Below are 26,070 nucleotides of genomic sequence, written 5' to 3' on the forward strand. Positions count from 1 at the left end.
GATTACGCCATGCGATATAATCACGTGACAAAGGACCTTAATTTTTTCGTTTTTATAAGTCATTTCTCTTCCTTTGTCCCTGTTTGTTAGTGCGCCCCACTTTCTGCATTAAGATGAACCTTAAGTTGCAAGGTCACATGACCAAGTGATACCGTTATGCCATATACACATGTGACCAAGAACCTTAGAATGCAAGGCCACATGACCAAGTGATAACATCGTGGGGCAAATGTGGCGCGAAATGTACGTCGATGTATTCGTGTATTCGACACGCCCTGACCCATCGGGCTGCCTGCAAGGAATAGGCGACCCACGCCTACTCCTTGCAGGCGGCACCGGTCTGCTCCGTTCTCAAGTTTTATTTATTTATTTATTTATTTATTTATTTATTTATTTATTTATTTATTTATTTATTTATTTATTTTGTGGATGTGTGCTTTGCGCTGTTTTCGCGTTCAGTTCAGGAAATCAGCCTAAATTAAGTACTTCTATAAATCAATACGTCTCTCTCGTCAATATAAGTGCGTAATCGCGCATGCGCTGTAAGTGAGCATATTGTCTAGAGTCGCAAATGATTAGAAGCCGCGAGAACAAAAAAAAAAAGTGTTCACGCTATCTAACGAAGAAACCTCTCATGCATGAATTTCATCTTGAGGTTATGAAAAGCTCCGATCAGTTTCAGGGCGGTGTTATCTTCGCATCTACCCAAGATCTTCATGTTACCAAAGATCGGAGGGCACACGAAGACTTGACAATGGGACGACAAATGCTCATTACCACACAATGTGGTAATTTATTGCACACGTTCAAGTAACGCGCATATGCTGACGCGAACGACAAAATAAAGTCACCCGCAAGTTTGCGCCTGTGCGCGTCGACCTTCAATACTTGTCTCGTCTCGCGCATTGTATTCTTCTTGGGCTTCATGAGAAAACAGCACCAGCAACAAGTTTAATTGGAGAGCGCCATATAACAAACGTAATTAACTATTAATTAATTAATTAATTAGCTTATGCGCTTTCGCGTGAAAGGAGGAGGAGGAGGAGGAGGAGGAGGAGGAGGAGGAGGAGGAGGAGGAGGAGGAGGAGGAGGAGGAGTGGAAGGAGGAGAAGGAAGGAAAGGTCAACCAGACGTGCGTCCGGTTTGCTATCCTACGCTGGGGCAAGGATAGCTACGCCGGGGCAAGGATTGTTCGCTGAAAATCGCAAATTCTTGGGTCGCCGTGTCATGGCTCCCTAAAGCCAATACTTAATGGACCCTGTGATTTTTCAATAGGCAATGTCGCTGGACCCATTGTTTCGGCAAATTCTCTGGCTTCGTCAGGGCAGCAGTTGCCTTCTTCAGCAGCGTCTTCATGCACGCCTTGCTCAATTCTGCGCTTGCCCGTGAACCGGCTCGTTACTCATTCGACGCTGCAACATCGGTGAGAAGGCTGGGACTAAACTAAACTAAACTAAACTAAACTAAACTAAACTAAACTAAACTAAACTAAACTAAACTAAACTAAACTAAACTAAACTAAACTAAACTAAACTAAACTAAACCTTATGGCTAAACTAAGCCTTATTGAACAAGTAAAGAACTTCAAGTTCGGCTTACTAAATGTAGGTTCCCCTAAGTTGCAATTACAAGCTCTACTTAGTATGTTCCACATACTAAATAGCTGTTATGTAGACTTATAATGTCTATAGAGCGTCGGAGTTTCTGTAAGCGGTGCCTCTTGCCCCGCGATATGCATAAATATATAGCTCTCACAATCCCTCCCCGAGTTCTGTACTAATTTAAACTGAATATTTTTGCCAAAATATTACACTTACACTATTAAACGTGTACAAAACGAAATGAAAAGTATGTAATTAAGTAAGTGCAATCCAGGATTTTACGAGCCAGATCCACAATTACACTTTGTATGGTATCGTACAGCCGCTTGTGTCGCTACCTTTTTTTTTTTTTCAAACATTTCCTTGCGAGCAACAGAGAATGCGCTCGGACAATGGCCAAGGCTCGGCTATTCGCTATTGAATGCACAATCTTCCAGCACAAATATGGAAAGAGGACAAGGACATGTAGAGGCGCACGCGACAATCCACACAGAAGGCCCTGGGCAATGTCTGGGTGCGCGACTAGAGTCCTTCCCTTGCGTGTGTTCTCTCGCGGTCTACACATGCGTCTGTGTTATCCTATTCAACACCTAGAGGTATTGTGCAGTGTGTGTTCAAGTGAATCCCTTTTGCAGGTGGCGGGGGCTCACTGTCACTGTATTAAATGCAAAGCATTTTCTGGCGAACCAAAGGCACTTTGAGCGTAGATAGATAGATAGATAGATAGATAGATAGATAGATAGATAGATAGATAGATAGATAGATAGATAGATAGATAATAGATAGATAGATAGATAGATAGTAAGACAGACAGACAGACAGACAGACAGACAGACAGACAGACAGACAGACAGACAGACAGACAGACAGACAGACAGACAGACAGACAGACAGACAGACAGACAGACAGACAGACAGACAGACAGATAGATAGATAGATAGATAGATAGATAGATAGATAGATAGATAGATAGATAGATAGATAGATAGATAGATAGATAGATAGATAGATAGATAGATAGATAGATAGATAGATAGATAGATAGATAGATAGATAGATAGATAGATAGATAGATAGATAGATAGAAGGACACACAATGCCATATACTAATATATAAACGTACAATAACGTTATACATATGTAGGAAATGTTAGTGAGAGACTTGCATACTAATGATAAAGTGTGAACACACATGTATAATATGACTATGTGAGTAATGCTGCTAAGGCATACAGGACAGCGGTAATATGAGGCGTTTTTTTTTTTTCGAAATGGGTCAAATCCATCCAAAGAGAATTTGAGAAAACGGCAAAAATTTGCTATGCAAACTAAATACAACGCTGTCAAAGCTATTCTATGATATGTTTTACATGTCGGCTAGGGGAAGTTTCTGGCCACAATCAATTAAAAAATATGCAGCGGATTTCACCATTATCAGCATGATAACATTGAATTTGGCTCATTTCGAATTGAGACATGTAATTCAATGCGGTATTCTTGAAAAAACTTTATTGAAATTCGGGCAGTGGCACATTCTTGCTTCGTCGGCGTCGACATTGCTTCTGTTCACGATGTCGTCGACGTCTCGGGACCTATCTCTCGCCGATCTCTTCACTTCCGCCAGAATCCATGGTAATCCAGCTCCGAAAGGGCAAAAAAAAAAACTTGCACAAACACCCAGAAAACAGGCAGAGTAGTCAGGCTAGGCGGGAAATCACACGGAGGCTTCCACGTTCGCCGAATCACGTGATCGCCGAAGCACTCTACTATCGGCATACTGGATTTGACTCATTTCGATCCATACAGCGCATGGATCTGGCTCAATTTCGTTTTGAAACGGGATCTGTGAGCACACGTAGCTGGTGGTATTAGACTCATTTCGTTCCGATCTCTCTTTTAGAGGAAAGTTTAGAGAATGTACTTGCCAATGGAGCAATATCTGAGCTAGTTTTGGTTTCTGGATTTAGCCTATTTCGAAAAAAAAAAACGCCACATATGTCTACACAATGACACTTTTTACCGTTTCTTTATCTCAGTTAAGGTAATCACATTTTCGCGCTAGTGGCATTACATGCATTTTGTTATGAACTCATCTTTTAAAGAGGGAGTAAAGACCGCTCGTGGTCGTCGCAGGTAATGCGCCGGTCAGCATTACGCAATGTCAAGCAGGAGGTTTTAAGCAAGGAGGTGGTTTTAATAATAACTTCTGGGGTTTTACGTGCCAATTAAAACCACGATATGGCTATGGAGGACGCCGTAGTCGAGGGCTCCGGAAATTTCGACCACCTTGGCTTCTTTAAGGTGCACCTAAATATAAGTACACGGTCCTCTAGCACTTCGCCACCATAGAAATGTAACCGCCGCGGCCGGGATTGAACCCGCGACCTTCGAGTCAGCAGCCGAGCACCGAAGGAGGAGGTTTTACCATGCGTAGCTTGTTTCATTCGCATTAAGCGACACTAAACTATTGCGAAAGATTTCTGAACGCGTTACCTCTTCTTTTTGTCCGGTTACGCAGTTCTTGAAGGATTGATTGTTGGGCGAGTTGGTAATTCATGATGAAAGCAATTAGCGCGAAAAAACGTAAGACTAGACGAAGAAGGCTACAGCACAAGCGCTTGTGCTGTAGCCTTCTTCGTCTAGTCTTACGTTTTTTCGCGCTAATTGCTTTCAGCAGTTCTTGAGTAGAGTTTTCTTTTTCATAGTTGCGATTTCGGCTGAGACGGCCATTGAATAATTCAGACCGCCCTCACAATTGCAGTTAACAGATTTCAACAAAGAGTTGTTTAGACGCCCGCAACGAAAGAGGCACTTCATATTGCGCAATTATAAACTGCAAGGACGTGCAGTCTCATAAGGGTTAGGGAGGCCGTGCAGTGAAGCCTGCGCGCCGAGCACGACGGTCAATGACATGAAACAATAGAGCGTACGAGCCGGCGGGTTTCCACGAATCCTTTCGCCACCACTAACATTTGTATTCGTTTCTCTTTAAGTTTTATTTTCCATTCTGGGCTTTCTGGCGTTATAACTCACTCTTTCTTTTTTTACAATGATAGAAGTCCGCACTTGTCGAAGAAGTTCGTCAAATACGCGACAACCTGCGTGCATGAAAAGACATTGTCGTGAGAACAAAGCGCCCATGCCGTCTGATCGTTGGCCAGTGTGAAAGTTAAAAAAAAAAAAGAAAAAGTTCATTCATCACGCTTCGGATGACTGAGTTCAGGTGGCGTGACAAGTCCGCGCAAGGCTGGTGCAGTAGTGGCACGCAGCGCCGCTGCTGCCTCCGGCCTCCAGGTTCACGGATTAGAGAAGTGAAGTCGTGCAGACTAACTACGAACTGATACTGTCGAGTGTGTGTATACGTCTGTGGAGTGTTTTACGTATTTATTTCATTTAATTTTTTAAGGGCGAAGCTCCTAGAGCCGTGGGTCTGTACATGCATGTCTTTCGTGGTACGTGACCGCCTAGTTCTATGAAGTGCACTTGCGAGCAACCCACTACGCTATAAATCATCATAATTTTAGGGGCGAAGTGCACTTGCGAGGAATCCACTACGCTATACATCCTAAAGCCGTGGGTCTCTACATGCATGTCTTTCGTGGTACGTGACCGCCTAGTTCTATGAAGTGCACTTGCGAGTCTTACGAGTTGCGAGTTCTATGAAGTGAACTTGCGAGTCTTACGTCTTTCTTAATGATGTAATGGGCGAACTTACACGGGAGAGTTACGGTTTTACCGATGATCTCCCCTCTCGAGCTTCGCCCCACTCATCATCATTCATTCCGTGAATATGGCGTGATTTTTTTTTCTCATTGATTCTCTGGACAAAACCCATTAAACTTACTCGCCCGATACAAAGGGCTCAGCCTCACATCCTCATCCTTATTATCATTAGCATCATTATCATCACAGTGCCTAGGCTTGGGTTTATTATGTGTTACGTGACCTGGGCAGATATAAACATTTAATTCTTTGCATTCGTCGGGTGAACATGTGCTGATGTTTATTTTTCCTAGCACTCTCGCATTTAAATTAGCAACATTTGTTCTCGCTGTTCCTGGGTTGATATAAACTGTCAATCACCTGTGGCGCATACCTGCATACCGCGGCCCGTAGTATACGGGTATGTGCCACACGTGTCTGGAGGAAAGGGTTTGACGACATACGCGATAGCATTTTCACGTTACACCAAGTTAAGGAAGCGATCACGAGAGCACCCAGACGTAGGCGGCTAGATAGATAGATAGATAGATAGATAGATAGATAGATAGATAGATAGATAGATAGATAGATAGATAGATAGATAGATAGATAGATAGATAGATAGATAGATAGATAGATAGATAGATAGATAGATAGATAGATAGATAGACTGGCACGACGCATTGTTCAAGCAAAAGTTTAAGCAAAAGTTCAACATCGCTACAGCCAAGTTCAAGCCAAGTTCAAGCAAAAGCTCGACATCGCTACACGGCCAAATTACAAGCCAAGTTCAAGCAAAAGTTCAAGCAAAAGTTCTGCCTGGACACAGCAATTAATAAGCATGAGACCGATCGGCCTCGCTGTGTATCGGGCATTGCGCGGTTTAGTGCGAGCTTTGGGCAATTTTTTTTTTCGAAATAAATAACCAGTTGGAAGTCCGCGCTAGTCTTTGTCGGTTCTTTGTCCCTTCGTCTTTTCCTGCGCAGTACTCAAGTTTAATAATAAATACGAACTAGACCGTACCGATACCCTGCTTCAGTTTACCCCCGGAAAGTCGGGGACCAATGGCAGGCTGTTGAGAGAAGCAGGTGATTGCTTCATTTTCATTTTGCATCCATTGATAAGCTTATTTTTTCTCCGACTCTTCCAATTGAGGGGGGGGGGGGGGGACGCGTTCCAGGTCCCCCCCCTCTCTCCCACATTTGAAAACCCTGTGCAGGCCTAGGCTGCGCAGTTCACGTACGCGCGTACAACGATGAAACTCGAGAAGATGTCAACAGATGTCACGCGGTACTAGTGAAGAGAAAAAAAGAACGAAAAAACACACAGGGTCCTTGATGCATTCACCTAAAACGACTTAAAGGCGAAAGCCATCTTCTTTTTCTTCTCAGTCGTTGTATTCATCCTGCCCCGCCACCCACCGAAAGCTTTTCGCACCTAACGTGGTTTTGCACTGCCACCAGGATCGCGGGCACCTCACCTGGTTTTGCACTGCTTCTGTGATCGGCCCACCTTTGATCAAACTACGATGTCATGTGATGACGGCATCATGAGACGTTACGCCAAAATTTGTGACGTCATGATGACTTTACAAATTTTGACGATCTGTGACGTCATGCTGACGTCATATGGTGACGCGATCACGTGATGATGATTTTGCATCACTCGTGTGGTCCCCGACGCCACGGGACGCCGACGCCGATGGTCAATTTTCGCGTTTGATGAGGCATCTAAGTCTTTCGCCTTAATAAGCATGTCAGGAAACGGTGATTAGCCTTTGTTAACGAACCTCATGAAAGAACCGATAATGAAGCTAGTTTAATTGACTTCTTACATGCGATAACCGGGTATGTAAGTGGTCTGAGAAAACGACATAAGATGAGAGAGAGAGAGCAGAAACATAATTAAAGAAAAGCCTCAGGTCCCTTCGACGGGCCGTTAGCGTAGGTGGAGAGAAGAAAAGGAAAAGGTAAAAATTATGTGGTTATGAATTACTGCGGATGCTACTAGTAACTAGTCTCAATGTATCCGCTGCGGTACACAACCTTGCACAGTTTCATATGAATGAAAGGCGCATGCTGCCTTCAGCTTATTGCATACTAGCATAAATCGCATGGTGTCCGTATGTACATAGCCAACGTTCCCTTCAAAAGGTACACTACGTACCTGACTCTTCAAACGCACGCTTTTGTAGTTGAGTATTTTTTCTTTTAGTGGAGAAAAGCTTACGAAATTCTGAGCAGCGAAAGCGAAAAAGTAACTTCTTAGTTGTTATGCATTGGGTACTATACACTTTGGGGCAGAGCGTTCGCGATAATGCTACGTCTGACAATTGTATCACTGGGAAACGCACTTTAAGCGCGCCTACGTCGCACAGCCCTGTTATTTCTCGATTTAAGCGCAGGTTTAGTGACGCGCTTTCTATATTCCGGATACTGTATTGTATCGTACCGCTTGTACTGCAGAAGGTATGAGCAGTTTATTTTTAGAAAGTATACTCTTACGAAACGGCCTGCTTACGAACCACATTTCCGCGAAACGCAATGAACGGACTCAGTGCGCAAGACGCTTAGTTCATTGTGCCATCACGAATGACTTCAATGCTGACTCACTAGGTGATAGTGTGTCTATTTTCCGTGTATGGCCATTCTCAGTGTATGTTTATTTTCTGTTATTAGGAGCGAAGCTCCTTAGGCCCGCACCCCGCCGTCGTCGTTGAAGCTCCCTTCTGTTAAGCATCGCTTTGGGTTGCAGTGGCCGGTGATTTAAGAGGAAATGTTTAGGCCTTCAGCGGTTGGGTTCTAGCGCACCAGAAATTCGAGGTTAAAAGAAATAAGCTCCGTGCACAACTGGTTACAATGGTCGTCTTCACTTTCACCACCTTTATTGTGGACTGTGAAATGACAACCATCATTCTAGCGCACTACGGGCGCTTTGTCAAAGGTAGTAGCAGACGCTCTCCCCACCCGGCGCCGGCGGAAAAAGACAATGAGCGCGGGCGGCGTTTCGTCGCCGCCGTCGAACCTTCCCACCGCATCACTGCCCGCATCACCCTCTCCCTGCGCTGCGCGCGCCGCACTCACTCGCTCATTCGTTCCTGCCACCGAGCGCAGCAGACGCTCTCCCCACCCGACCGCCTTCATGTAAGCCAGCAGCGAGATCAGGCGCATAGTCGTTTGCGTCCCATTTCTAAAGAGCTTCGCTCATCGGTTGTGTTCGTACACGCAACTGCTAGGTTTTCGGTCGCTGTTTCATAAACCTATCAACCGGAAATTCACGTGGCGGTCGACCCTTGCCTGAACTGCCCGCAACTAATCCGCTTGCTTATTCCAAATTATTGGGCTTATACAAAGTACTATAGCCTTAGTGCGTGTGCGCATGTCTTGATTATGTAGGGTCTCTTAAAATCAATACTTTTTCGTGATGTTTGCAGTTCCTATGATATTCGACGTCTATCGAAGGCAATACAGGCGTTGTTCACGTTTCGAGCAGTGTTTGCATAACTGAAGGCAAAACTGTTGTAAACGACTGTGGGCATTCTACTTTTCTAACATATGCTATACAAGAAGCATACGAACAAAGAACACTTAGCAAGAAAGCCATCTTCTCTCATTTTGTTTTATATTGCGTATTCTTTTCTCTTATACTGCCATATTTGATTCACACTAATGCGCTATACATTGTGAGTCCCGAATGTTGTTTTGCGGTGAGAAGATATATAGATGGATCATATTGTACTTTTTTTTTCGATGACTTAGGTTTGGAACAGTTCGTTGTTCACGAACGCGAAACCTACGCGTCCTCATTCTCCAACAACAACTCTCGGGCCTCTTCCTCGGTATGTATAACCTTGATATTTGCGCTGTACTTGCGTTTAAGTGCACCAGCCACATCATCAAGACATGCGCATAAGTACATGTTCCTGTCCCCCTAGGAAAAAAGTCACAATGTCCCTTATTCATTTGCCCAAGACGACGCAAAGGCGAAAGCTTCTTCCTCTTCTTGCACTGCCTCCGAGATCGGCCCGCCTTTGACCAAACGACGATTTCATGTGATGACGTCATCATGTCGGGTCACGTTATGTGACGTCATAGTGACGTTATGATGACCTCACAAATTTTGGCGACATGTGACGTCAAAATGACGTCAAATTGTCACGTCATCACATGATGATTTCTTGCATCAATCGTGTTGACGCCAACGGTCGCTTTTCGCGTTTGATGAGGCCTCTAAGGCTTTAGCCTTAATAAAATTAGTCGGTATTTAGCGTCCATCTTGTCCATGGTGTTTTTTGCCTTCGCGGTCGTATGTTTGCACCAATATATATTGCCGACTACTTCTGATTACAACCTTGTAGGACGCATTTCTTCGTTCACACTTAGTTGTGTCCGCAAGGTTGTAAATTAAGATTGTCGAATCAACGTCCAGTGAAGGCGACGTCCAGGTGATTCCTGTGTGCTGCCGCTGTAAAATAACAAATGGAAGTCTCACATATTCATTCGTGTTATTCATGTCTCAGATAAAAAGGTGACCTACTTTTCGTTCGAGCGCCTTTGTGCCGGAAATTGTTTTTTTTATGTGATTTCGTTTTTTCGACGTTACATTGTTTCAAAAAGACGCACGGGCAATTACCTTTTTTTTTTCTCATAACATATATATCTTTTTTTTTGTTATTTTATCTCTCTGTAACCTACCTGCGATCAGACGGGATTTATACCACCTGTCTTCAGACGAGGTCAAAGTGTGCTGACGATTTACACAGCGGGTTTGCAATGCCAGGGTCGAAGCACTGCTGTGCAGTTTAGACGTATATCACAGCCATCAAAGTACACTTTCAATGCCAAAGCTGCCACATAAACGCGGTTACACAAAGCGGATGTACAAGAGAAATACGCGAACTTGTCTGAAATAATTGAAAAGAAATCAATGAAACTGTATAAAGTACGTTTGTAGGTATATTCGAAAATTTTGACATGAATCCGAATGGCGTAAGCCATTTGATTTGAGTATTCCACATGGAAAGCTGCTTGGTTTTTTACTTTTTTACGTTCGAACGCAAAGGACAGCAGTATTTGCTAGAGTTTCAGGCAGAAATATTGATGTATGTCCAGCCGTTTGAAGGATTCGTCTATAAACAACTGCTGGGACCCTCAAATGGACACCAGCTCATGAAGTGATGCAAACTGGGGGAGGAGGAGTACCTTGTGCCCAGTAATTTCTTATTCCATACTATTTAGTACGAATGGTTCCACTCCAGGCTGCTTATCAGTTCACTGTTTCTACTTAGGCAAAAGTGTTTATCTGTTGGGCAATCCTGCCATGTTTACATATCGTGTAAACGATATGGGGTGCGGCAGTGTTTTAAGAAATACAACGCACGCGCTTGTTTTGTGTTCCACTGGGTCATTATATGCGCAGTAATATCTGGCACATTATGCCAACCCTTTCAACTTGCTTCTTGTTTACAGTTTCGCCAATTAATATAACTTCTGGATCTCAAGGGAAGTACTTGCAGCAAATTATGTTTATTATTAGTTTTTTTTTTTTTCAATAGTCGACAGGGGGAGGTACGTCGGCTAATATCCTGCACGGTAAACAGTATACAAGGAGCCACACGAACGCATGAGGAGGGAGTTAGATATTGCCACGCACGCTTGTTCCTTTATTTTTTATGCGGCCGGGCTTCACTCACAAAAATTGTTACACGTGTTGAACATGCTCGGCGTCCTGCTTGGCACAGGGCACGAGCAGTGCTAACATGTGTAACAGTCTATCAGGCATGATCAGGCGTGATAACACGTGTAACAGTCTAACATACATTACACGTATGCAGTAGGTGTAATGTCTATAGCGCGAATAGGCGAGTTATTCTGAAACACGAGCATCAGCGAGAACACTGGAATGTTCTTTCAAGCACGTATAAAAGCCGTCGCGTTTCTCACACGATCGGATTATCGACGATTGACGACTGTGCTCACCGCTATCGTTGCATTGTGAGTGTTCGTTTCCTGGGTACAGCTTCGCCCAGTAAGGAGGCGCCACGGCTGGATCTTTGCTTCTTAACCGTCACAACCACGTGACAATATCGATAAGAAGATGTCGTGGAGCTTATCAGCTCCATCATCAGCCTATTTTGTATCCACTGCAAGAAGAGGGCCTCTGCCCTCTGGTCTCTTCCGATGATGTCTAATTTACCCTATCTTGCGCTATATCGTTCCATTTCGCTCTTGAGAACTTCTTATTAAATGTGGAGCCCTTTAGGGGCCCGGGCTGTCGTATGCTGCCATCGCTTGGCGTAACACAGGCAAAAGCACGTATAGCATAGCCATCTGTAGCCTATTGAGCGCGCGCTCGCTCGCGCCAAGGAGAAGCCTTCTTCCTCTTGTTCTTCGAGCGCCTTGATGATGATATCAAGTGCGGAGCACTTTAGAGGCCCGGGCTTTTGTGCGCTGTCGTATGCCGTCGTCGCTTGGCGTAACGCAGGCAAAACCGTGCATAAAAATAGAAAAAAAAGAGGACGCAAGCGAGAAATATACATATAGAACTTGAGAAAAAGAAAGGGAAAATATGAATAAAAATAGAAACAAATAGAAATAAAGAGAGAAAAAAGACAGAAAAACTGGAAAAGAGAAAAAGAAAGAAAGAGAGGAGGAAAGAAAGAGAAAAACCGAAGATAAACAAAGAAGGCTGCCCATCACCGGACTTCCTTCAGGCTTGGCACCAATAGTGCGATGCTGCCGAAAACTTTTTGTGGGAGGTGGTGGACAATCACAGCACCATGGACGCCGTTTCTTGTTCTGGTGAGGGTATTAGCCGTAGAGAGGCAACGGAAGAAGCGTAGGCCTTCGGTTGCATCGCCTGTCTGGAAGGCCATGCTAGAGGGTCAGGATAAGCAGGATGTTAGCCGGAAGATAAATATCCGGTTTGCTAACCTGCAAGCGGGAAGAGGTCAGGAGAGGCAGATATGTAAGTGATCAGAGAGTGCAAAGACAAATTCACATCATAGTAGACATCTGAAATCATCATCCTGTCGTATTAAATATGATAGAAAAGAACGATACACATGAAATGATTAAAAAATAGCTAGATGCCTACTTTATATCAATAGTGTAATAACTTCTCCTTGGATTTTATCCTTTGCTGCAGCCTGTACTCTTACGTTTTTTTGATTCCTCGTTTTTTAAAAAAAACCTACATTTGTAGCGGTATTTCTGTATATCTGTACTACGTTTCTACAATTGTTCTATTCCTGTATATACGTTTACAGATGCCGTATCGCAGTGAGAAATGTATTCCAAAGTAAGGGCAGTAGTTTTGTATTATGCATATATTTTTTTTATTAAATGTGTTTAAGGGAGAGGTTGGTGCCTATACATGGCTCCGGCTACTCCTTTTCCCTTACTTATTAATTATCGTCACGAACTTATAAATAAAAGTAGACGCACTCACGGCAATGTCCTTTTAAAAGGAATGTTCTCACGTCATGCATAATGTCCACGTGTCGACAACAATGTTCACACACAATACACTCAAGACACGTTCGCACTTTGCCGAAGAGTTCATCGCACAGTCCTTTGTATAATGCGATCACATTTTGCTGTCTTAATTAAGCTTACGTAACCGCCTCTGTTGATTGAATTACATGTTTAAAAAGGGGTACAACGCTCTGTCAAGCATTAGTGCCTTTTTTTTTTTCAGCGTCTTAGACAGGACAAATGTACATTTTGTTAGTTGTCATTGTCTGAAAAAAAGCGCTCGAGGGGAGGGGGGGGGCAGGAAGTTAGGTGAGCAGACGAGATTAAGAAGTTTATGGGGATAACGTAGCCGCAGCAAGCACAGGACCGGATTGATTGGCGAAACACGGAAGAGGCCTTTGTTCCGCCGTAGGTTGCAGTAAGGCTAATGATGATGGTGATAGAATGAAGATGAAAGGAAGATTAACGAAGGAAGTGAGAGAGAGAGATGGACATTTCACTGAAACAGTAGAAGACGCGCGGTTTTCGCAGGCGTCTTTTCAGGTTTGTTAACTTCAGAAATGTTAATTAGAGCACGCGTAGCTTTCTTCGTTGATTATGAATGAGGTTATCAAATCGGGTTACTTGCCTCTGTATAGAATCCACAGTCAAATTGGCTGAGCGTCCTTCGAAGAGACTGTCGTTGGACGTCAAATTAGGTGCAGTAGCCGAGAAGCCTGATCGATGAAGCTGGCCTCATTCAGATGTAGTGAGTGCCAGCTATTACAATAAAGGATTATGAATTTGTCGAGGCCATACAGATAGTAGAAGGCTGCATTGCAGCGTAATATTGCTCAGGCAGAGACAGAATTCCTGACAATCACAGTTGAAGTGATGGATGGAGCGTGCACGCAGCATGAGTGGAGTATTCCTGAGTCTTCGCAAGAGCCGTAGTGATGACATACGCGATTCTTTGGAGTGTTCTGGGAGCGTCAAGTCTTGTTATTGCATAGCTTGTTATTGCATAGCCCGTAGTTGTCAGCTCATTTGTCAACTTCATCCGCAAGATCACTGCCAGAAACTCCGCAGTCACCCGGCAGCCCCTGAAAAGTAACATCATGTCCCTTTCGAACAGCGCTATCATAAGCTGCTATAGCAGGGTAGAACTTCACAAGTCAGGAGAGGTCCCACCCAGATGACCGAAACGCGGCAGCCGATCGCCTCCGCGACTAAAGACATAATCCCGCTCATGCGCTCGGCAATGTTCCTGAATGTGTACCGGCCCTCCGGCTCATGGTGTCAGTCTGGGGTGCGAGCCCATTGGGGCAGATTTGTGTGTCTCCGCGTTTGAGGAGGAAATGTCGCAGACTTTTTAAGTTGTTTCCGACTATAGAAGCATAGAGGAATGGACAAGTTGTTTTTCCATTGTATTTCCATTGTAATAAGCGGAAACTTTTCGTTCCGTAATTTCTTGCTACCTGGGCGTTTCTTAAATTTGAAATCAGCTGCTTGTCAATCCAATGACATTAACTGCACAACCTATAGGCATTGAGAAAGCTGTTGCCAAACTCCGACATATTTCGTGTGCAGACAATCCAGTCTATTAGGTGAGCTCATTTCTGTGGTATCAGGCCAAAGGCGAGCTTCTTTCAGCGTCGTCTGTGCGTCGAAAAGTGCGTTTCGTTGAAACAGTTTTAATGCTTTGGGCTTTTGCAGTGTTTTGTAGCTGCGGGAGCGCAAAGAGCAGGTGCATTCAAGGTTCGTGGGCGGAGCTAGTTCTTTCGAATCGCTGGGCTAGCTGTCATCACGTAAAACGTATTTTCAAAACACCGTACATTGTTCTCGAACTATACCTTACATTGTTTCATGTCACTTTTCAACGTTGCTGCACGAGTACAATGCACGTGAAATTTATGTGAAATATACGTGAGTAGAATATACGCGTAAGCGAAAATTTGCATGCACCCGTTTGCAGCACTAAGGGAAATACATAAGGATTCCACAGACAGAAAAGCTTCTTAGGTGACGAAAACTTTCTCCTAGTCCGGGATTCTAACTCGGGACCAACGCCTGTCCAGGGGCGGCCGCTTTACCTGAAACTGAAGAATCTCGGCCCTGATTTAGCACTGCAAACGGAACTATTCAAATGTTAACTTGACATCCACCTGCTTGTAGCACGAGAGAAGAAGGAAATCCATAGTGATTTCTCAAAACAAAAAGCTTCTTAGATGAAAAAGAAATTCGTCCTACTACGGAGTTCGAACCCGGTGGCTGCTGTACCTGAAACTGAATATTGCAAGTCCATATTTAGCACTGCAAACGGAGCTATTCAATTTCCAACTTGACATTCACCTGTTTGTAGCATAAGGCTAGTAGAGAATCCATACGGATTTCTGAGGAAGCAAAGCTTGTTAGTTGATGAAGAATTCGTCCTCGTCTGGGGTTCGAACCCGAGACCAACGCCTGTCCGGGAGCGGTTGCTGTACCTGAAACTGAATGATGCTGGCCCTGATTTAGCCCAGCAAACAGAGCTATATGCAATCGCCAGCTTGACAGCTACCCGATGTAGCCATATCGCAAGGGAAATAGTGACACAACACTGAATAGATGTATTTTAGGTGAAGAGAAAGCACAGAAAATCCTCGCAGAAGCTTTTGTAGTCCTTTCAGACCCCAAAATAGTTCTGTTCGACGTAAGCAACTTGTCTTCACAAGTTGAGATGCGCATGATCGTGGTTGAGGCGCATGATCGTGGAGTTAGTGGAACACCACGTGAGCTGCAGAAAGCTTCAGGGAGGAGGTGGGGGTGGGTGGGAACTAGGCAGTTGATTGAGAACGTGTAGGTATATTTAGTGTGCGCCTCTCACAAAGCGGCTCGTTAGGTCTCGCACGAAGTCTGGTTCTCGATTGCATACCTTAACGCATTATGAAGTGTGTAGCCGGATTTCGCCTTGAAGTGTTATAGTTAGTGTAACATGATGCACAAGTTTTTCTAAATTGTCAACTTTTTTTTTTTCTAAATAATAATCATCCGTGCAAATTTTGTTTCAGTGGGACGGTGATGGCAGTGGGTAGAACCTATATTTAAGGTTGTAGTCGACTATATAACCGTTTATTGCGGTAGAGTTGACGTGCCCAAATATATTCGAAAAATATTCGTATTCCCTGAACAGCGGTTATTCCTTTCGTAAACCGAACCAAACAGAACTCGATCCGCTTCGATATATTCACAAATTTGGCACATATTCGCACACCCATAGAGAAGCAAAATAAAGTAATCATCTGCAGCACGTCGCCGCCACGTCAGCTGCTTTCACAACGAACTGCAGCGCTTCTCGCAGCGGATGCAGCCTATACATGTACCAGCTGAACAGCAATGAACACTGTCTTTTTTTTCTTTGCTCGTTTGACTTGCGAACTATACTCCTGTACATTTATTTGTTATAGTCTTTCTTCATTGTATGTTGGCCCCCTACGTAGTTACTGACGCATGCAGTCACTATATTCCGCTCTTGCTGACGTTTGACTGATACGCCGTACGTAGCCTGTTCTATGAAGAATGTCTAGTGCAGGCGTTTAATGCTGAAGGGACGGCATAGGAGCAACAACAGTGTATCATATTTAAAGCGACGCAGAGTGCTCTCTAGAAATTGCACGCCTTATTCCTTGCTGTGGCAGCATGTGCCATTCGAATCTATCTATCTATCTATCTATCTATCTATCTATCTATCTATCTATCTATCTATCTATCTATCTATCTATCTATCTATCTATCTATCTATCTATCTATCTATCTATCTATCTATCTATCTATCTATCTATCTATCTATCTATCTATCTATCTATCTATCTATCTATCTATCTATCTATCTATCTATCTATCTATCTATCTATCTATCTATCTATCTATCTATCTATCTATCTATCTATCTATCTATCTATCTGAATTGGCAGGTAGCTCACACTGAAAAGGAAAAATGCCTTTACCAACGTATCGGCCGTGTCACGCCTGAAACGTTACGTTAGTAAAGACATTTCTTCTTTTCAATGCGTGCTACCTGCAAACGCACTAAATATATAAAATGCCTGCACCTATCGGATCTGGCATTCATGTAGGATATATATGTATACGCGGATGTCTATCCACACACACACACACACACACACACACACACACACACACACACACACACACACACACACACACACACACACACACACACACACACACACACACACACATGCACACAGCTCATCATGATAGTAATGATAGTGGAGCGAAGGCTACGGAGGCGGGGCGTCCGCACATTCGTGTTACTCCGCAAGTAGTACGGCAGCTTGCGGCTCATTTCGGTTCCAGTTACGGTTTTGCTTGCTCGGAGCGTTAACGCGTTAGAAAAAAAACACATACGCGAGAAATGTGAATAAGAGAGAGACATCTCGATTGTTCAGTGCACGTTTCAGTGTCACGAGTACAATTTTCTTGGAGTTGGAGGCCGCACACGGACCAACAAACGTCACGGATGTCATGTTTACCTTGGAAAACAGGCGCCCAGAAAACGTGGTGTTGTCTAAAAAAATGAAGAAAAGAACGAGAAGAAATTCTTTTAAAGTGAATAATAATTTTATCTTACGTATGACTTCCCGCAACTAGTTTAGACTAGTTACAATTGAAGCAGTACATTATCTGAGGAAGGCAAATAAGAAAATTATCAATAAAATTAGGCACTGCTTCTTCGCGCGTTAGCAGGCGTTCTCTAGCCCAGACAGCAGTCCCAAGAAATTTTGGCCCCGCATACATATATCGATCCTACATGAAGGGAAGATCCGATTGGTGCTGGTATTTTCTGTATTGTGTGTATTTGGAGGTAGCACAAATTGAAAAGAAGAAATGTCTTGGCTAATGTTCCAGACGTGACACAGCCGTAAAGGTGGTAAAGACATTTTTTCTTTTCAATGATAACTACCTGCAATATATATATATATATATATATATATATATATATATATATATATATATATATATATATATATATATGTGTGTGTGTGTGTGTGTGTGTGTGTGTGTGTGTGTGTGGTGTGTGTGTGTGTGTGTGTGTGTGTGTGTGTGTGTGTATATATATTCAGAGAGAGACAGAGAACCGGCATCCAACTGAATGTTTGAGAAAGGCCGGTCACCGGTCCAATCGTCAGAACACGTTTTATGTTTTACACTGCGACTTTTTATTCATATCCTTAGTCCAATAGCCAGGAACCTTGTTCTGAAACTTTATATATATGCATATACTTCTGGTCAGGCAAATGACTTCAGGTATCTATATCCGTCTATTATTAGGTTTTGCTCTCATGGTTTCCACTTGCCCTATGCGCACAATTTCGCTCCTGTCAGCACGTCACTTCCTGTTATAGCCTAGCTGAGGAAGGTCTTAAGACAGGTTATATAAAAGGTGATCGTCTCGACATCCCGAGACATTCACTTCTCATTACGGAACTTGGGTGAAAGGGGCCTAGGGGCCATGCACTCTGATACTGTCACTTTCGGCGACAGCCTACTGTCGCTTTGCCGCTTTGCGTAACGTAGAATCTCACTCGTCCAATGAATGAAGCGAGTATACTTGCCCGCCTTTCGTGAATCAGCCAATCAGGGCGCACTGATTTCCAAATGGAATCGTCTCGGAATACGGCACCCGGAAGAAGGCCCCCTTCGCGTCGTTCATAAATGCAGCGTAGTGTGAAAGACGCAGATGCGAAGTAGTTTCGTTGTATACGCAGATTCCAAAAGGGTGCGTTGAATACGCTTCTGTATTTCTTTTACCCGAACCAGACCGACGTGAACGCTTCGAAAATCCATGTGACGTCACGGTGACGTCAGTAGTTCAGTGAGTTTTTCCCCGCCTATACGTCCAAGTGCCGTTTCGCTCGTCTTTCAAGCCTCCTCTGACGGTAAGAAATATTGCGATAAACGAAAGATACGGATGGTCGTCCGCGAGGTGACGTTCCGGCCATTGTGAAGACGCCCTGCTGTACAGATGGGTCCACTGTTAGTTAAAGGGAGCAGTTGCGTGCAGGGCATGTCCGGATTCTGCTCTCTTGCAAAAGCATAGTGACATAGACGGGCATAACAATGCTGGTGGTTGATAGTTCTGGCTCCTTTTGACAGACCAGTTCTGTACACGAACGATTTTTTTCACATCCGCATGCAATTAAGGGGCCAGAAATTTGAATGGTGTTCATTCGAGTGCTCCCTTTAACAGTGGACCGTACTGTACAATAGACCATGTTGTCAGGCTCGGATTGGCTCCCGATGACGTCACGGGTTCTCTGATTGGTCGAAAGGTGGGACAAAGCTGAACTGGAAAGCGCCCAGCACAGCACCCTAAGTACGCTTAAGGAGGAACTTGAGGAGAATATGGTGGCTCAAAACAACGAAATATCATCGCTGAAATATCGTCGAATCCACGTCGCTGAAGTTAACGTTTCCACAAGAGGACTTGTCTTCGTCAGGTCAGCAAATGACTGCTGCCCTGACGAAGACAAGTCCACTTGTCGAAACATTGGCTCCCTATTCAACGATTTTTCATCCCTTTGAGTGCGGTTAGCCGCAGAGATGTTTCGATGGAGGCTAAAATGCTTGAGGCCCGTGTGCTTAGATTTAGGGGCACGTTACAGAACCCCCGTTGTTGAAATTTCCGGAGCCCTCCACTACTGCGTCCCTCATAATTTTATCGTGGTTTTGGGACGTTAAACCCTAACAATTATTAGATGTGAAGCATCTTATAGCGGAGTTCAATCCGGTGGTGGTGGTGGTGGTGGTGTGCGGCGTGACCACCCTTACTGCGCATGCGCAAACCTTCTCCACTTCCCCTCTCCACTCCCACTCTCCCCTTTCCCTCTCCACATCACCTCTCCCCTTCCCTTTCCCCTCTCATTTCCCTTTCCCAGCCCCTCCCCGCTCCACCCCTCCCCTCCCCCTCTCCCCTCCCCTCTCCACACCACCTCTCCCCTTCCCTTACCCGTCCCCTTACCCCTTACCCCTCCCCTTCCCCCTCCTCCTCTCCATTCCCCTCTCCCCTTTCCCCCTCACCACTCCACCTCTGAAACGCGGGCTCTACATGCCGAAACACTGCTTCGCATCGCCTCATGGTCCCCTTTAGCGAGAGATGGTGTGATTTTTATTAGCCGCAGAGAAGAAGGTGAGAAAATACCTATACAAGGGGAGAGAGGCTAGGCTTGATGCACATTGAAGTCGCCGATCCACTAGAACTGTGATCACCCTATGCAACACAGCCGATCAGTCCCGTCGACTTCATGGCGACCTTTCATACCGACCTTGAGTTTGGTGAAGTGCACAAGAACACGGACAACAAAAGGAAAGAGCCACAGCTTCCTGCAACTCACCTAGTTCTGCGCTGCCTCCGTGATCGGCCCACATTTGGCCAAGTGACCATGTCATGTGGTGACGTCATCATGTGACGTTGCCGTCGGTCAGTTTTCGTCTTTGATGAGGCACCTAAGGCTTTCGCCTTAATACACCAGGGACGAGGAAGGAACACGAGACGGGCGCAGTCTCGTCTCGCAGTTTTTGCGTACTTCACCGTCACAATGGATTACCAACTCGCCCAGCGCTCCGTTGTTCTAGGATGACGTCTCGTATTGACGTCATCATATGAAGCCATCATGACGACATAGATCACGGAAACTTTCTTTGGGGTCATCGGACGACATTGTCGCCAGGTCAAAGGTGGGCCGATCCCAGAGGTAGTGCAGCATGACGTGAGGTGCAGAATACTTCAGTGATAAGGGAAGAGTTGGAACGATGCGATAGAATGAGAACGTCACTTCTAACTTCGGCTTGCTAGGTCTTGCAAGAAGTCTGACCCCAATTGTACAACTTAATGTACTACCATGTACTATGTTGCAAACCAATCTATGAAAGGGAACAGTCATAAAAGTTTCCTCGATAAAGTACTTTTCTCTCACGGGTGATTGCCCCATGTGCGCCCTCTCGTTTGTGCTTCTTGTGTGCTTGTTCTACCAATGATGTCAACGTAGCTTAGAGGAGTACTGACACAAATTTTCGAAGCTGAGTTTACACCGCTATTCAAATATATCTTTATAATGAGACGGCTCTGAGCAAGTGAAAAGCTCAGTAAATGCTGATATTTTATTTTGACATTAAAGTCAATTTTTGCATGGCGCACCTACTGACATCGACACAGGGGCGTAGCCAGAAATTTTTTTCGGGGGGGTTCAACCATACTTTCGTGTATGTTCGTGCGTGCGTTTGTATGTGTGCGCGTATATATACGCAAGCAAAACTGAAAAATTTCGGGGGGGGGGGGGTTGAACCCCCCCAACCCCTCCCTTGGCTACGCCCCTGCATCGACACTAGTATGCTCAGCTACTAGCATGTCAAGCTACAGTGGCAATTTTGATGAAAAATTGGTAAACAAGGTTTGTGTGCTGGAGCCGACGTTTCGACAACTGGACTTTTCTTCAAGGCTGCGACTGCTTTTGCAGTTGCAGTTGCAGCCGTAAAGAAGATAAGCCTCAAAGAAGACAAACGTCAGTTCCAGCCCGCAAACCCTGTTTACCAATTTTTCATCGGACGCTGCCATCTTTCCCTGAGTTATGCCTTTTTTTAGTGTCAATTCTGCTGTCTTAACGCATAAGAATGGCTAGTTGTGATGACGTCAGGTTCCAAAAGATACAAGAGGGACGCTTGCGCGTCACCAACGGAGCCACGGAGCGGAGCGGCCGTGTAAACGTCAAGACATTATGCGAGAAACGTGACGAGGAGAAGCTCACACCGTGTCGGCACGTCAGAATAGAGTCGGAGCCGAAACTAGGTTTCAAGAACATGTTGTTTTTGAAACATTACTGTGGTTACTAAACATTACCAACATTACTGTGGCTACTAAAGATTACTAACATTACTGTGGCTACCTCGCCCTGATTTGTTTTTCTCCCCGCATGCGAGCCCCTATTTCTACAATGTACTATAGACGTTACCCGTGCGCATGTAACTGCGTATAGCAGCAGCAATCACAGCAACCCCTCTCGCGGTTTAAAAAGATCCTGACCCCCCCCCCCCCCCCCGCCCCCCCCAAGTTCTTCCACAGCAACCTAGTTCCCTCTCTTACATAAGGGCTCTCATCCCCCCCCCCCCCACCCCAATCGAAATTCTGAATAAACCCCTGTGAGTGAGATCATGGCCCCCGAGGACATGTGTAATACAAGAGTGGTCTGCTGCATGGTGGCCAACTTAACGTTAAAGAGACTTTAACTATAAGAACTATTTAGAATTATTTGTCTTGTGTTAGTAAATTACGCTTCCGTAATACAAAAAGCAACACTGCTACTTCGGGTAAAAAGCTTGGTAAGCGATAAAACGCGAGAAAAGTGGATATACATGCGTATATCCTAGTGCCTACGTGATACGTCATCGTTGAGAATCAATTACGTTGTTTGCTAAGGAAGTCGAAGACATCATGAGGCAAGAGGCAAGATTTATAATTAATCAATGTGGCCAAAATACGAAAAAAAAAGACTGAATTCTGCTCCGTCACAATCAAATTTAGGAGCTGAGATTGCAAGGTGAAACCCAAAAATGAAAGTTTTATCTTCATTTTCTGTTGTAATAAGGTACTTATGTTCACATGATCAACGAAAATAGAGGGTTAAACATTATTTATCCCTTCTGATTTAGATTTGATTTAATTAGTGTTAGTGTTTCATTTAGCGCCACTTAATGGAAAAAAACTTAGGTCAAGCGTTTGAACTGATGGAGTGACTGACTGATTTTTGCATAACGCATATGTAAGATATGTTGTGAAGTTTATTCGCTGCTACTGTCTTTGCTATCTGATAAGAATCCAAGCTGTCTTGAAAGGTAGTCGCCCAGGATCTTACTTTAGGAAGGAGGGAGGAGGGGGAGGTTAAATACTTTTCTGCGTGCGTCTATGTGCTTACTACGCATGCATACAGTGCTGTGAAAAACACTACGTAGGTGACCTCCCATTCTTGGCTATATACGCCAATACTGGTGGTACAATATTAATGAGAACTAACAGACAATAATGCCAAGGAAAGTATAGGGGATGTTACTTGTAAAAATTACTAATAATTATTACTGAACTGGATACGGAAAGTAGAAGAGTAGGTCTGAAAATTAATATGCATAAAACTAAAGTAATATGGAACAATCTTGGCAGAGAACAGCGCTTTGCGATAGGTGGCGAGACACTGGAAGTTGTAAAGGAGTACGTCTACTTAGGACAGGTAGTAACCGCTGTTATGAATGAGGTAGGCCCCCTCTGGTGCGATGTTGTCCCTCAGGCTCTCTGCTGGGAATACGCGTCGTTGTATCCCACCTCTGGAACCGCTGTTGGGACTCGGGTTGCGTGACCGGTGCGAACACGGGTGTGCATCGTGCTCGGAGCAGTCAGGAAGGACAAGATGAAGAAGGAAATACTTTATGTACATATTATTTACATGTTTTCGCTCTCAGTCAACATGACTGCCAGCCCGACCACGTCGGCTGGTTCGACTCTCTAACCATGGACGGGGACGGCCTTAAATCGGGTAGCCGTCCATTGTCCTCTTGGCCCTCCGCCGGTTGCAGGTGATGGCTTTCCGCCATGTTCTCCGCATTGGGACGCGCCGGTATGAGCAGCACGTAGGTGTTGACTTCCCTTCATGTTCTCCAAATTGGTACGCGCTGCTATGAGCAGCACGCAGGTGTTGGCTCCCGGCTGGGCGAAGACTCCGTTTTCCAGTATCCTTCTTTATTGGAAAGTCGACGACATTGTGGCCTTTGTGCTGAGGCACAACACCGCGGAGCTTAACCATCAGAGTGAAATAACTAGAAGAATAAGGATGGGACGGGGCTCATTCGGCAAGCATTATCAAATCATGAATGGTAATCTACCACTATCCCTCAAGAGGAAGGTATATAACAGCTGCATCTTACCGTTACTTACCTACGGAGCAGAAATCTGGAGACTTACAAAGAGGGTTCAACTTAAATTGAGGACGACGCAGCGAGCGATGGAGAGGAAAATGATAGGTGTAACCTTAAGAGACAGGAAGAGAGCGGAATGGGTCAGGGAACAAACGGGGGTTAAGGATATCATAGCTGAAATTAAGAAGGAGAAATGGATATGGGCCGGGCACGCAGCACGTCGGCAGGATAACCGGTGTTCATTAAGGGTAACTGACTGGATTCCAAGAGATGGCAAACGCGTGAGGGGGAGACAGAAAATTAGGTGGGTAGATGAGATTAAGAAGTTTGCAGGTATAACGTGGCAGCAGAAAGCACAGGACCGGGTTGATTGGCGGAACATGGGAGAGGCCTTTGCCCTGCAGTAGGCGTAGGCAGGCTGATGTTGACTTGTAATTATTGGGATATAAATGTGAAGAAAGTAAAGTGGACGAAAAGGTTCCTTTCCGCCGGCAGTGACCGAACCTGCGACCTTCGAATAACGCGTCCGATGCTCTACCACTGAGCTACGGCGGCGGTCATCCCCTCGTCCACTTTATAGGGTATGTGTGTGCATTTAAACCTAGGAGTTTTACTCAGCGCCGATCGCAGCCATGGCGGCGAATGTGGAACACTCTTTTTCTGCCTTTTGGCGTCACGTAGCACGTGATATTTTTACGAGCTGGCAGCTGACCAATAATCCCTCGCATACTACCTGAAGGCATCAAGTCTGCCAGAACCAGACCCTCGCTTTGAATGAAGGAAAGAAGATTAATTTTAAGGGCTCGTTTTTTCTTCGTTAGACACAATATTAATAGTGGTAGTATTTCAGTAGCATTATTTAGGTAAAAGCGTCACTTCCCATTCAGTTATAAGAACTGCAATTGAAAGAAATATCTGACATTGAGGAAGAGAAGTAGTTTGTTAAAAAAAAAAGAATCGTATAACGTACTACAATAAAACAAGAAATGTTGTCAAACAGACACGTGAAATATTTCAAATACCTACGACGCACTTTGCAGGCTTCAGAAGTCGGTAGAAACAGTCATGCTACTACCTTTTGTTGAGTTCTTGCTGTTGATTTCAGAGCTGCAATTTGTCTAAACTGCCACGTAATTTCTGACGTAGTGCGGCAAATCTATAACACCGCTGCACGCAAGCCGAGTTCTTACAAAAGAACGAACGTCCGATTCAATCACTGTGGTAGTCAACATACCTTCAACAAAGTCCGCCGGATTTCGACATGAAACACTACAGAGTAGACACGCTGACGACTGGCACGAGCTTCCGCAAGCGAAATGAAGCTTGGTGTAATGAATATTTACTCGTCATTCTACGATCCATGACGTACGTGCTGCAGAACACAACGCTTTCCCGTGTGATCTACATACAATAAAGTTGGTGCACATCAGCCCATTTCGGCAAAACCAATGAGTCTAAGTCCTTTGGAGACTACTTACATAGGCGTATCTACCAGGGGGCGGGGGGGCAAGGGTAGCGCTGGCCCCCCACTGTCAGAAGTAGGGGGGGATAAGCCCCCCCACTTTTGAAAGCGGTGTTTGTCGGCAGCACACTGAAAAATCCAGGAACTGACACCAATATTTCTTTCAGCATAGCAGTCACGTAATTAACGGACTTTTATTTCGCGACCCCCGCTTCGGCCGCGCAGATTTACCTTCCTTCCTCACCAAGACTCGCGGTATGTTTTCTGCGGAGCGAGCCGCCTGCGCGCCGCTTTGAGCGGAAACATGGCAACGTAGCGGAGGAGGCTGCCGCTGCACAGATCTCGTCTCGACTTAGTGGCGCCAGACTCTGAGGAGGAGAACGGTATAGTATAGCCTCCTGCCTGCCTGAGAGAGGACCCCTGGCCCACTCGCCCTTCTCTCCACGGTGTCCTCCTCTTCACACAGTGTCAACGGGTCAGCGCTTGGATGAGTACGCTTGATGACAGCTGTGATTTTTGTAGCGAGTGCCGGGTGTGCTCGACATTGCTGAGCTGCACCAGTTGTGGCAGTGGCGCGCAGGTAAGACGAAATGCTGTAAGGTGCGATTTTAACAGTTTTACTGCGGCGCTTGGTTGCGTTATAAACTCCGGTATCTCGATGAATTGTTTACTTTGCTAGCGGTTTATAACGACACACGATACGAATTCGCGCCGTGAGCGCAGCCGCCGTTCTTTCAATGAATCCACGGCAGCGTACGGGGCCCGCGCTTGGGTAGTTTGCGAATCTGTGCAATGCGCTTCGATGCAAAAGCAGTGATGCAGAAGCAGTTGTCTTGTTCACTGCGTCGCGTAAGCCCACCTGCGGTCATTGCACCGTTCAAGGTGCTC

At 45.0% G+C, this 26,070-nt stretch overlaps 1 protein-coding gene across 3 annotated transcripts in view; it reads left to right on the forward strand.

Moving 5' to 3' along the window:
• LOC119401763 (G1/S-specific cyclin-D2) overlaps positions 1-26,070 on the forward strand; it is a 321,278-nt gene that overhangs the window by 11,905 nt on the left and 283,303 nt on the right. Inside the window, exon 2 of one of the 3 annotated variants that reach the window (XM_037668731.2) lies at positions 9,063-9,142. The exons of the other annotated variants lie outside the window; for them this stretch is intronic. The gene's annotated coding sequence lies outside the window, so the exon portion shown is untranslated. The remainder of the gene's footprint in view (positions 1-9,062; positions 9,143-26,070) is intronic. 3 annotated transcript variants of the gene reach the window in all.

Source organism: Rhipicephalus sanguineus, chromosome 8 (assembly GCF_013339695.2).
Source record: "Rhipicephalus sanguineus isolate Rsan-2018 chromosome 8, BIME_Rsan_1.4, whole genome shotgun sequence".
NCBI classification, from domain to species: domain Eukaryota; kingdom Metazoa; phylum Arthropoda; class Arachnida; order Ixodida; family Ixodidae; genus Rhipicephalus; species Rhipicephalus sanguineus.